The 11,699-nt window shown below is 35.4% G+C and overlaps 1 non-coding gene across 1 annotated transcript; it reads left to right on the plus strand.

Annotated features, from left to right (window-relative positions):
• The first annotated feature begins 8,502 nt into the window (after positions 1–8,502).
• On the plus strand, positions 8,503–8,608 carry LOC145641104 (small nucleolar RNA R71). Its single transcript, XR_014115171.1, has one exon. It is a non-coding gene; the product is annotated as a small nucleolar RNA R71 (small nucleolar RNA).
• The last annotated feature ends 3,091 nt before the right edge of the window (positions 8,609–11,699 follow it).

Consider the following 11,699-nt stretch of genomic DNA (forward strand, 5'->3'; position numbering starts at 1 on the left):
GTGCTTAAAAAATCATATTTTATTAAATTCATATTTTTGAAAGGTCTATGGATCAGTCTCGATGTTTGGTAAAAGCATAGTTTTAATTCTAGCCCAAGCTTATTAATTAATTTTAAGCCCAAACCTTTTTTTATTTTATTATTCTATTATTTATTTTTGGCCCAAACATTTTATTTCATTTTATTTTATTATTTTATTATAAAAGTCAGAAAAAAGCCCGAAATTATCAATCGGCACTTAAAAAGCCGAAAGAAATTAGGGTTAAAAATAAATTTAGACGGAAAAATGGACTGGAATTGACCGTGTCACCGTACATCCTGACCGTGTCACGGGAAATCTTCCCGTCTGACGGTGGGACTTCCCGTGACACGGGAGGTCTGCCGTGACACGGAAAGTTCCGTGTCCTTTCCGCGTAAACCCTTGACGCATTTTCCGTTCCGTTTTCTGAAAATTTCCCACGTCACTCCAAAACTGACCGTGTCACGGGAACTTGTACCGTCTGACGTTACAGTCTAACCGTGTCACGGTACAGTCTGACTGTGTCACGGGATACTTTTTTAGGGTTTTTATCATTTTAGGGTTCCGTGTGCTCCCTCAGCACATTTCCCTATAAATACCCCCTCATTTCTGATGAACGGTGCAACCAGAATTCTTTGTTTCTTATTTTCTCTCTTCTATGCTCTTAACCTAAACACTAGCCTACCCTTTTCACTTCAAAATTCCTTCTTCAAGCACTCAAAGGAGTCCATATTTTACTCGAGGTTCTGTCCTTAAACCAAGGCGTGAAAGGTAGAATCGTTTGAGGGTTTGGCCCCAAAATTAACCTTGTTTTTATTTAATTTAATTTAGTTATTGTTTTATTATTTCCTTTAAGTTACTAACTCGTTTATTATTTTGTAGTTGCAAACAAACAGATTCAAAGTAAGGATCATGCTCTTTTTATTATTGTTATTTTTCTAACGATTTTTATGTTGTTAGAATTATGATTAAATTGGTTTTTATATTTATATTGATTCTATTATTTATTTTGATCACCATATTGCATGTTTAAAGGGAATATGTAATTGAAAATCACGACTAATAAGATAATTTGGACAACCGGTTTAGGTTCCTTTTTAATCTTGTTGTTTAATCAAGTGATCACTAAATATTTAGAATTATGTGTGCATTAATTTTGAACCAATTTAGTTAAATAATAGTTTGAAGCGAATAGAATTATTGTTTGTATGCCTTTGAGATCACAGGAATGTTTTTAACTATAAGAATCGAGTAGAGGCCAATACGGGCGAATGTGACTCCATGACTCACTTCGTACCATCATCCCCGATCCTCCTTTTGTGGTTCCGAACCATATGGATTTAATAATCTCATGGATTATGAATGGGGTGTAACCTTCACGGGTCAATCGTTGCCTTCGTTGTCCCTTTATCGTGGTTGCCTTTTTATGATCCGTGAACGGTTTACAAGTTCCTTAAAAACTTGTTGACGGCTCCCTACTTTATTTGTCCCTAATCGTAATGTCAATTCCCACTTCCTATGAGTGCCAAGTATATTCACAACATGCCTTTTAACGTAGGCGCACTTCGAGCGACGCCTACACCTCTTCTTGTTGAACTTGGACTAGTTCCTTTTTATCAATCATTTTCTGAACTTGAAGTAGTTTTCTAGGGTGTGTCCTCCTGACTGATGGTACTGACAGTAATATCTATCTGTCCTTTTTAATGATTCAAATGGTCTTGGTTCTAGAGGTTTGACCTTGCCACTCTCGGAGAGCATTTCAAGCATTTGTGCATACGGGATCCCAATTGGAGTATAGACTTTATTGCTCTTCTTGGGTCTTTCGGTGACTTGTAAGGGAAAATACTTTGCCTCATAAGTCGGTTTTACTGGTGTGAATTCTCTCTTAGATTCTTCATCATATTTCTTGTGAAGTTCGTTCATAATTTTGAGAGTTTCACGTAACAGTTGCGATGTCTCCCTCATTAACATTGTGAGCAGTCGTATGTCTACCTCATTTGCTGGTTCTGGAAGATTATTTTTGACATCGAAAAAGATCTCTTCTTCTTCCTCTTTGACATTGGTTGCTTTAACAGGCTTAATGAGAGATGAGGGGTCAACTTCGCCTTCTTCATCGGAGATAGCCAAAGTGTGAGCTAGAGGTGCATTGTCAAAACTCGGCTTCTTACTTGCAGGGGGCAACTGCAGCTTGTTATTGTCAATTAGGTCTTGGATAGCTTCCTTAAGCTTCCAACAGCTTTCAGTAGAATGGCCTCTACCTTGATGATATTTGCAATGTGCATTGGGGTTCCAGTTAGGCGACCTCTTCTCAACTGGTGGATCTCCAAACGGTCCAATGGGAGTTATAAGACCTTTTGCATTTAATCGATCAAACGCGGTGTCATAACTCATGCCAATAGGAGTGAAGTTTCTCCTAAATGGTTTCTTTTGTCCTTGGTTGTTCATGGCGAGGACTTCTCCTAGGTTAAAGGTGCTAACATTATTTGAGTGGGCGGTTTCGGAAGAAGAAGGATTGTCGCTCTTCTTTCCTTTCCAGCCACTGTTGGAGCTGTTGTTGGCAGCTTTAGATTTAGCCAAGTCATCTTCAATATTAATCCCAATATCATAAACAGCCTTAAAGGTATGAAAATTATTTTGATATTTAAGATGTTTTGAATATTTCTCTTGGAGATTTTTAATGAACAGTCTCACAGACTCTTTTTCACTTGGTACCTCAATCATTTTAGCTGAGGTTTCTCTCCACTTGTTAAAGAAAGATGTGAAGCCTTCATTCTCCTTCTGTTTGAGGATTTCAAGTTCTCTATGGTCAGTTTCGACTTGAATGTTGCACTTGTACCTATCAACAAAAGCGTTTGCTATGGAGTCCCAGGTAGAGGTCTTTTCTTTTTGAAGAGAAAAGAACCATTGTTGGCAAACGGTCTCGAGAGATAGCGAGAACAGAGAAGGAAAGACTTTCTTATCGATACCCTTGATACTCATTATTGTTTCAAATGCTCTTAGATGGAAGTAGGGGTTGTCGATTGCCCTAAATTTTGGGATGTCGTTGGCACTGAACTTCTGCAGAAGAAGATCTTTATCCACCGAGACCCCTTGGGATGTGAGTTCTTGAAACTTGTAGTTGCTGGAGAACTTGCTTAGGCTTTCTTGCATGAGGTCCATTTGTTGTTGCTTCACGGGATCCTCGATCTTAAGTGCGAGAAGCTTCAGTGTCTCAGTTACAATAGCCAGTTGGTTCTTGAGATCGTTAACTTCTTCCTGAGTTGCCATTATGACTCTTACTTTCCTCTTGCGGGCTATAGGTTTGTCGAAAAGTTGGACTTGTACAAAGAGGTTATCTTTGATTAATCGTCCTTCCTTTCTTGACCACGCGCTGTCAATTAAGCCAATTTGCGTTTTAATTACTTGACTCGTATCAATTTGACTTTATGGCTTTTATTATTATTAAAAAAAAGGTATGCATATTTTTAGAGAGCAATAATGTACATGTGTTTAGGGAACTAAGTATTATTATTTATTGGAGGATTAATATCCGACTTACCCCCCTAAAAAAATGACGAAAAATAACGCGCGCACACAAGATTCTCTTAATCATGGTCAAAACATGTGTATTGGTTTGTGTATTGAGTGTAAGTGACATGTTTGGACTCTTGTGTAAGACCATGGGACTTAGTGCCTAAACTCGAACATTAACTTAATTAAGCATTATAATCATCAAAGTTAATCGATTTAAACAGAAAACTGACTAAATAGACATTAGGTGATGACTCGACAAATAATCCGAACTGTCGGCCAAGCGACAGAACTGGCGTCACAATATAGTGATTGGCGCCAGACTTTTTAGTAAATGTCTAGCGCTACACACCATACAGTGGCGCTACAGCACAAATTTTGGCACCAACATTGGAGCCTCGTTCTGGGACTGTTTTCGGTATTATTAGTCAACTGGGGTATGCCTAAAGTCGTACTAGGTCAATTCCGATTAAAAGAAGAAAAAACTTTATTGACTCAAATTAATTAATTAATTAAATAATTAGGTAAAGTTCTGTAAGTCATTAATTATAATCTCAACACAAATCAACAAACGGTTAAGAGGAGCATAGGATATATATGCACAACAAATAATGCACAATTAGTCAAGTAGGCACAACATGATGCAATGAGTTCGCAACCTAACCATGGCTCTAGTTCTCTAAAGTTCGGGATATGGTTTAGTCAAACAGGGTCCATGGTTAATTGTCCAGATGCACCGCGTAGGAGCCTAACCGTGAAGGGTTAACGCGTGTGGATAGGACACCGCGAGTTTTTAGAAAAAACTCACTTCCATGGTTTGGTGAATTCAACCTCTCAGATGTACCCTTTGTTGCCAGGAGCGTTCAATCAGGTAGATAGAGCATAAATTCCCAGAGGGTTATGTCCATATGTAGAACACATATGGGTTTCAGAAAAGTGAGAAAAAATGCAATCAAGAAGCAGGATCGAGCAAACAATACGAAAAATCGGTCGAAATTAGAACGCATATTTCTGGCTCGGTATTGGGGGAAATTGGCGCCAGCAAACAGAGACTGGCGCCAACTTTTAACTGTAGCGCCTGGCGCCAATACTAGCGTCTGGCGCTACGGCTAAAAGTTTGACGCCAAGCTCTGGCCCCTGACGCTACTTCCCACATGCCTCAGCAGCTTTCTGTGCTCAATAAAATCATCCAGTTTCGCACGGTGTTATTTCAGTCCTAGTTGTGAAAGACATTTCTCAAATTTCCTACGTGTAAAATCCTTATGTTTTTGACTCATTACGGATGGCCTTTCCAATGAGAACATTTTTATGCATATGACACAATGTTAATCAAAATTACGCACATGAAATACTTAGAACTTTTCGAGTCTCATCCACTCATTCTAAATCATTGCCGAAACAAATTCAGGAATTAAAATAGAAATCCTCCCCAGTGGAGTCGCCAAAAACTGTAGGGAATAATTTCAAGTCTTTAAAATCCCAATAGCTTGAACCCCACTGTGATCATACACTAAAGTACGGTGGCGTCCAAAAGGGAAGAAGTTAGAGCAAAAGAGTCGCCAACAAGTTTTTAAAGAACTTGTAAACCGTTCACGAGGTGAAGGTTACACCCATTAACGATCCAAGGGATCGTCAACTCCATAAGGTCATGAACCAAAATAGGGTTCGGGGATGATGGTACAAATCCAACCTAAAAGAGATTGAACCTGCCCTAATAATAGGCCTCTACTTTATTCTGCTCGTATTCATGTGCGCTTTCTGACTAACATGCAATCAATAGGATTAACCCTAAACCTCTTTAATCTATGTCGGTTGAATTTAATGCACAAATAACCTATTATTGGCGATCACTTGAATTATAATCACAATTAACCTAACAAGATTATTAATTATCTTATTAAGCGTGATTGCAAATACCAATTCCCTTTAACATTCAATAAAAGGTGATCAAGCAATAACAATATAAAATATAATATGATATAATGCATATCAAGCAACATAATACATAATCAACATCATTAATAACAATAATATCAATAATCATAATCAATAATAATCATCAATAATCATAAAATTATAACAATTATTATCATAATCATATTCATGTTAAAGCATAGCAAGATCTTAGGCATGATACTAACAAGATTAATAACGAACCCTAGCATGTCACTAAGCAATAAAAATCAAATCTTTAACCCTAACATGATACTAACAAGAATTAATATTAGGAAAAACATAGGAAGCATCGTACTTTTAATCATACTTAATATTAAAGTTACCCTAGACATGATACTAGGAATCAAAATAACAGTCTTAGTATGATGTCTACACCATAATATCAATTAAACCATTAAAGTACTTACTTGGATGCCCCGTACCTCTTTCTAATAACAAAATACACGCGTTAGTAACTTCAAGGAAAATAATAAATCAAACAATTAAATTAAATAATTGAAAGAGAGATTTGGGACCAAACCCTCAGAAATTAAAACCTTTCACGTCTAGGGCGAAGGCAACTTTGAATATGGCTAGATGTATCAAGATCTTGTGAATGCGGAATTTTGTATTTGAAAACAAGAAAGAATATAAGAAAAGAATTCTAATGAATGAAAGAGATGAATGAAAGAGATGAATGAATGAAGGAGAGAATTGATGATTCTTCGTGAATGAAAACGGAGTTTTTGATACGATATTTATAGAGAAAATCATCCAAAAAAGATAATTTAACAAAACAGAGTCTGAAGATCGCAAAACCACCTTGGCGCCAGCCCTGGCTAATTGGCGCCAGGACCAGTGGCTAGCGCCTGGCGCCAATCCTGATTCCAGGCGCCAAGGCTTGGGGTTGGACGCCAAACTGACTTTTAACGCGTTTTCGAAAATATGATAAATTTCCCGTACTGGAAGATAAAATAATATAATTTCAATCGAAAATGCTATTTGATCTGATTAAAACTTTGAAGAGTCCTAATTGAATTAAGAATGATAAGACCTTCTAGAATGTTCTAGAATACTAAATCCATTCTTAATTACATTAGGAATGATAAATTATATTAGGCCCTCCCCTAGATCAGGGTCGTACTTAAAGCTCAAACCGGGCCCAGTTTAGTAAATTGGCCATAACTTCCTCAATATTTATCGGATTTGGGCTTATATTATATCGTTGGAAAGGTCTTCGCAAGCCCCATCCAACTACACCACTATTGGACCCATATCATGGACCAACCAAACTGGATTGGCTGTTTTCTTAAAATAAAGTTTTCAAAAACAGGGAGAAGAGAAAAAGAAATAAAACTTTCCGCAAACACTAGACCTTTCCGCACTTTCGTTTCATTCGATTATGATTCGACGTGAAAGACACTCATCACCGGGTTTGGTTTTGGGGAGACACAAATGGGTGTCTACAGTAAGTTTACCACTTTTGACCTCTATTATTACCCCTGCAGTATGAAGGAATGGTCTACCCAAAATAATCGGAATTTGCAAATCTTCCTTCACATTAAGAACAACAAAATCAACAGGTATATAAAACTTACCTACTCTAACGGGAACATCCTCTAAAATACCTAAAGGGTATTTAACAGAACGGTCGGCCATTTGCAGGGTAATATTGGTAGCTTTTAATTTACCCATATTTTATTTAGAGCTCACAGATAATGGAATAACACTCACACTAGCACCCAAATCACATAAAGCTTTATCAATCATCAGATTACCAATATGACTTGGAATAGGAAAACTTCCCTGATCTTTTAGTTTAGGTGGAGATTTATTCTGTAATATAGCACTACATTCTTTAGTAAAAGCAACAGTCTCTATCTCACTAATAAATCTTTTTCTAGTCCAAATTTCTTTCATAAATTTAGAATATGCAGGAACTTGAGTAATTAAATCTGTGAAAGGAACTGTGACCTGCAAATTCTTCACAACCTCCAGAAACTTACCAAATTGCTTATCCAACTTACTCTTTAAATGTCTATTAGGGAATGGAAGTTTGATAGCAAGATCCTGAACATCTCCACTATTATCCTGGGTTTACCCTGCAAAGAATTATTAGAAAAGTTAGTTTTACCCTGCAGCACTACAGGGCTAGTAACAACATTGTTTGGTTTAACAGAATCAATATTAGCAATTTTTGTTGTAGCAGGTTCACCATCTTTGGGCATAGGAGGCCCATCATAGTGTGAACCACTACTTAGAGTAATTGCATTTGCGTATTCTGTTGTTTGTACTGGCTGTGATGGTAAGGCTCCCTGCTGGCGAGTTTGCAGAGTAGAGGAAAGTTACACAATCTGAGTATCTATTATTTTATTATGTGCTATTAATGAGTCAATTTGCGTATCTCTACTCTGCATCTGCTTTTGCATATTGGCTAACATCGTTTTGATTTTTGATAGGCCAGAATCAAACGGAGGAGTAACAACCTGTTGTGGTCTCTGATGTGGAGGTTGGTAGTACCTCGGTTGTGGTTGTTGTACCTATGGTGGAGGGTTAAGCACATTTGTACTATTGTACGACATATTTTGGTTATTTTTCAACCCAGCATTGTAGGTGTTAGAGTATGGACTAATTTGCTTGTAGGTCTGAAAAGCATTAATCTTCTCAAGTGAACTCCTACAATTCTGTGCCCAATGACCTACAAGACCACAATTTTCACAAAATATTACAGAGTTAGTTCCAATAGCAGAAACATTAGCAACGGAAGATGAATTAGAATTATTAATACTGTCTAGTTTCTGGCTAATAGAAGTCAATTGTGTCTGCAAAAAGGATATTGAATCGACTTGGTGTTTTCCCTTGTTTGCAAACCCTCCGGGATTCCCATATTGGGAATTATGAATAGCCATCTCTTTGACAACATTGCTCGCTATATTCTCATCGAAATTCATAAATCTTCCGTTAGCTGCAGAGTCCAAAATCATTCTTGAATTATATCCAAGCCCATTGCAGAAGGCTTGGATTATCTGCCACTATGCTAGTTTATGACGGGGACATTCTCTCTGTAAATCCTTAAATCTTTCCCAAGCTTCATTTAAACTTTCATCAGCTTCTTGGGAAAAATTTTGGATTGCACTCCTTTTCTCTGCAGGGTAATATTTATTATAGAAATTCAAAGCAAGAGTTTCCCAGTCAATAATACCAAGTGGAGTTCTATTTAATTCATTAAACCACAATTTAGCTTTACCACATAAAGAAAAGGGAAAAATAATCTCCCTAGTTTGGTCTTGCGTAAACCCAACTTGCTTAATAGTATTGCAATATTGACAGAAATGTGCAATGTGAAGATTAGGGTCTTCACCCTTAGCTCCACTGAATTTCTTTCTTTCGATCATTTTGATAAACTAGGGTTTGATTTCAAATAGCACTCCATCAAGGGCTGGGGTAGGATTAAGATGTGGAAAATCCGTCAGGGACGGCTGCGAATAATCGCTAAGCTTGCGAGGTGGAGGAGGTGGTGGTGGTGTAGTCATCTCTGATTCTTGATCTGTACTAAACAAATAAATATGAAAAGCTGTCCCAAAGAACTTACGTTCTATGAGACGAAAAAAAATATAAAATAAAAATAATAATCTAGACTAAAAACTTAATCAGAAATAAAAATAAAACCGTTTCCTCGGCAACGGCGCCAAATTTTGACAGGCTCAAGTCGTATTCACCTAATCAAAAATAAAACCTAAATCCACTAACTATGTAGATAGGGAAGAAGGGTCGAACCACATGGAAACAAGTCAATTTACTCCTAATTAATTAAAAGCAATCTAAATAATCAAGTAACCAAATTATTATAAAAAGGGTAATTAAACTACTAGATGTAAGAGTAGGAAGGAAATAAAATAAGAGGTAAATCAATGAAGGAAAAACCTAGGGCATAGGTTCACCAATAAACAATATTCAAGGTTAAATCATAATAAGCAATCATCAATGAATCAATTAATCAGATTATAAAAGGCTTTCGCTACGTATTACAATCACAGAGTTATTTTACCGGTATTAAATCTCATCTCTCGAATCTCGACTTAACCATTTATAAATTAGTCCGCCTATTGAAAGTAAGCCTAAACATCAATTATCATCTCTCGAATCTCGAATCAATATTGCTAAACTTATACAATTAAACCTGCGCAAATCTAATTGCATAGCATTAAATCAATCAATAGGAAATTAATCTAGTATTGACAATCAACAATAATAATTTACCCCTTCATATTATTTATGGATCCCCGCAACCCTAGAATAAAACTACTCGTGCATAATTAAAATTAAACTAATGAAAGCGATTAAACAAGTCATGATTAAAAGCAAAAAGTAATTAAATAAAGCAATTAAATAAAACAATTAAAGTACGCATATAAGAAACATTAATATAAGAACTCATATGAAGACAATAGTATAAAAGCATAAACAAAACCACAAAGTTCCGAAAATAACTCAAAACTAATTACTGGAAACTATAATTAAACAAAAATAAGATAATGAATAAAAGCTAACTTAAAGTTGCAGTAAAACTAAACTAAAAAGAGTACTCTAATGGGAAACAACGGAATCTAATATACATACAATCATTGTATGTTGTCCCTACATAAAACACCACTAAAAGTTTGACACATCATCGAAAAAGGGTGGAGAATTAGGAGTAAAATATAAATTGAATTCTAATGGAACATGAACCCATTATTGTAGCCAATAAAAACATGATAAAGTAAGGTTGTATGTAGGGAAACAACCGCTAAAAACGAATCTAGGGAAAAACAATGAATCAAAAAGCTGCTGAAAATTTAAGACTAAAAGTCTAAAGGAAATTCATCTAACCTCCCTTAATCCTATGTACTCCCCCCTTTTATAATTCACAAAGCTATTAGGCTTTTCACAATAAAAGCCCAAACAAACCGACAAAGCAACATTCAAGTAGCATACTGATCGGGCCCGCTTCCTCAATAGGTCTTGGCTGCACTCTAGTGCAGCCAAGATGGCTGCAACAAGGCCCAACAACCCAAACACGAACGCGGACCAGGCCACTACAAATGGCCCACCCAACAAAATCCATCAATCTTTCAGAAAAAAAACCGTCACTTTTAAACCACCATCATCAACATTAATTTCAACTTCTCCTCCCAAAAAATCATTTACTTCCCAACATCAATTTACTTTCTCTCTCCTTTCTCTAGTTTTCTCTCTCTAAAAAATTGCAAACTCCATGGAAAGTAAGCTTCAACCCAAATCTCTCTCTCTTCTCTACAATTTTTTCTCTCTTTTCTCTGTAATTATTCTCTTTCTCTTCTCTTCAATTTTTTCTCTCTAAAAAAATTCAAAAATCACCATGGATATTCAACAAGAACTCCATATATAAGCAAAATTTCTAATATTTATTAGTTCTCTATTTGATTTTCTCTCTCTAACAATCAATCACACAATTCACTCTCTCCAAAAAAACAACCATGGATATTTGAAATGAGATAAAAAAAAAATGAATCCTTCCAAAAAAGGCAATTTTATGTTAATTTCACTTAATTTTGTTTGAATTTTTATGAATATCACTTAAATTCGTTTGAGTATTGTTAATTATTCTTTTGTTCGAAATTTTATTGGAAATATTAAAAAAATTAATGAAATCAAACGGATACAGTATGTTCATAAAATATTTTGAAATGTTCATAATATAAATATTTGTTGTTCATATGATAAATATTGTTAATGTTCATAAAATGTTCTCATTTTGTCTGTTTATATGCTTATGTTCAAATTTTAATGCTTATGTTCATTTTCTGAAAATGCATATGTTCAATTTCTTAAATGCTTATATTCATATATTTGAATGCTTATGTAAACTTTCTGAAATGAATATGTTCACTTTTTTAAATTCATATGTTCATATTTTTGTATGTATATGTTCACCTTTTGAAATTCTTATGTTCATACACATTCAAAAAATGAACAAATGTATATGTTCATATTTTGAATGCGTATATTCATTTTCAAAAATGCATATATTCATATTTTTAATGCTGTATGTTCATATTTCGTAAAACTTATAATGCGTATCTTTCATAATCATTTTCTTCAATTTTCTTATATTCATAATTAAAGGTCATAAATTCAATTCATATGAATTATATGTTTACAAACCTAATGTTTGTGAAATCAAACGGATGCAGTATGTTTATAAAATGTTTTGA

The sequence above is a fragment of the Chenopodium album genome, chromosome 7, assembly GCF_948465745.1.
Source record: "Chenopodium album chromosome 7, dcCheAlbu1.1, whole genome shotgun sequence".
Lineage (NCBI taxonomy): Eukaryota > Viridiplantae > Streptophyta > Magnoliopsida > Caryophyllales > Amaranthaceae > Chenopodium > Chenopodium album.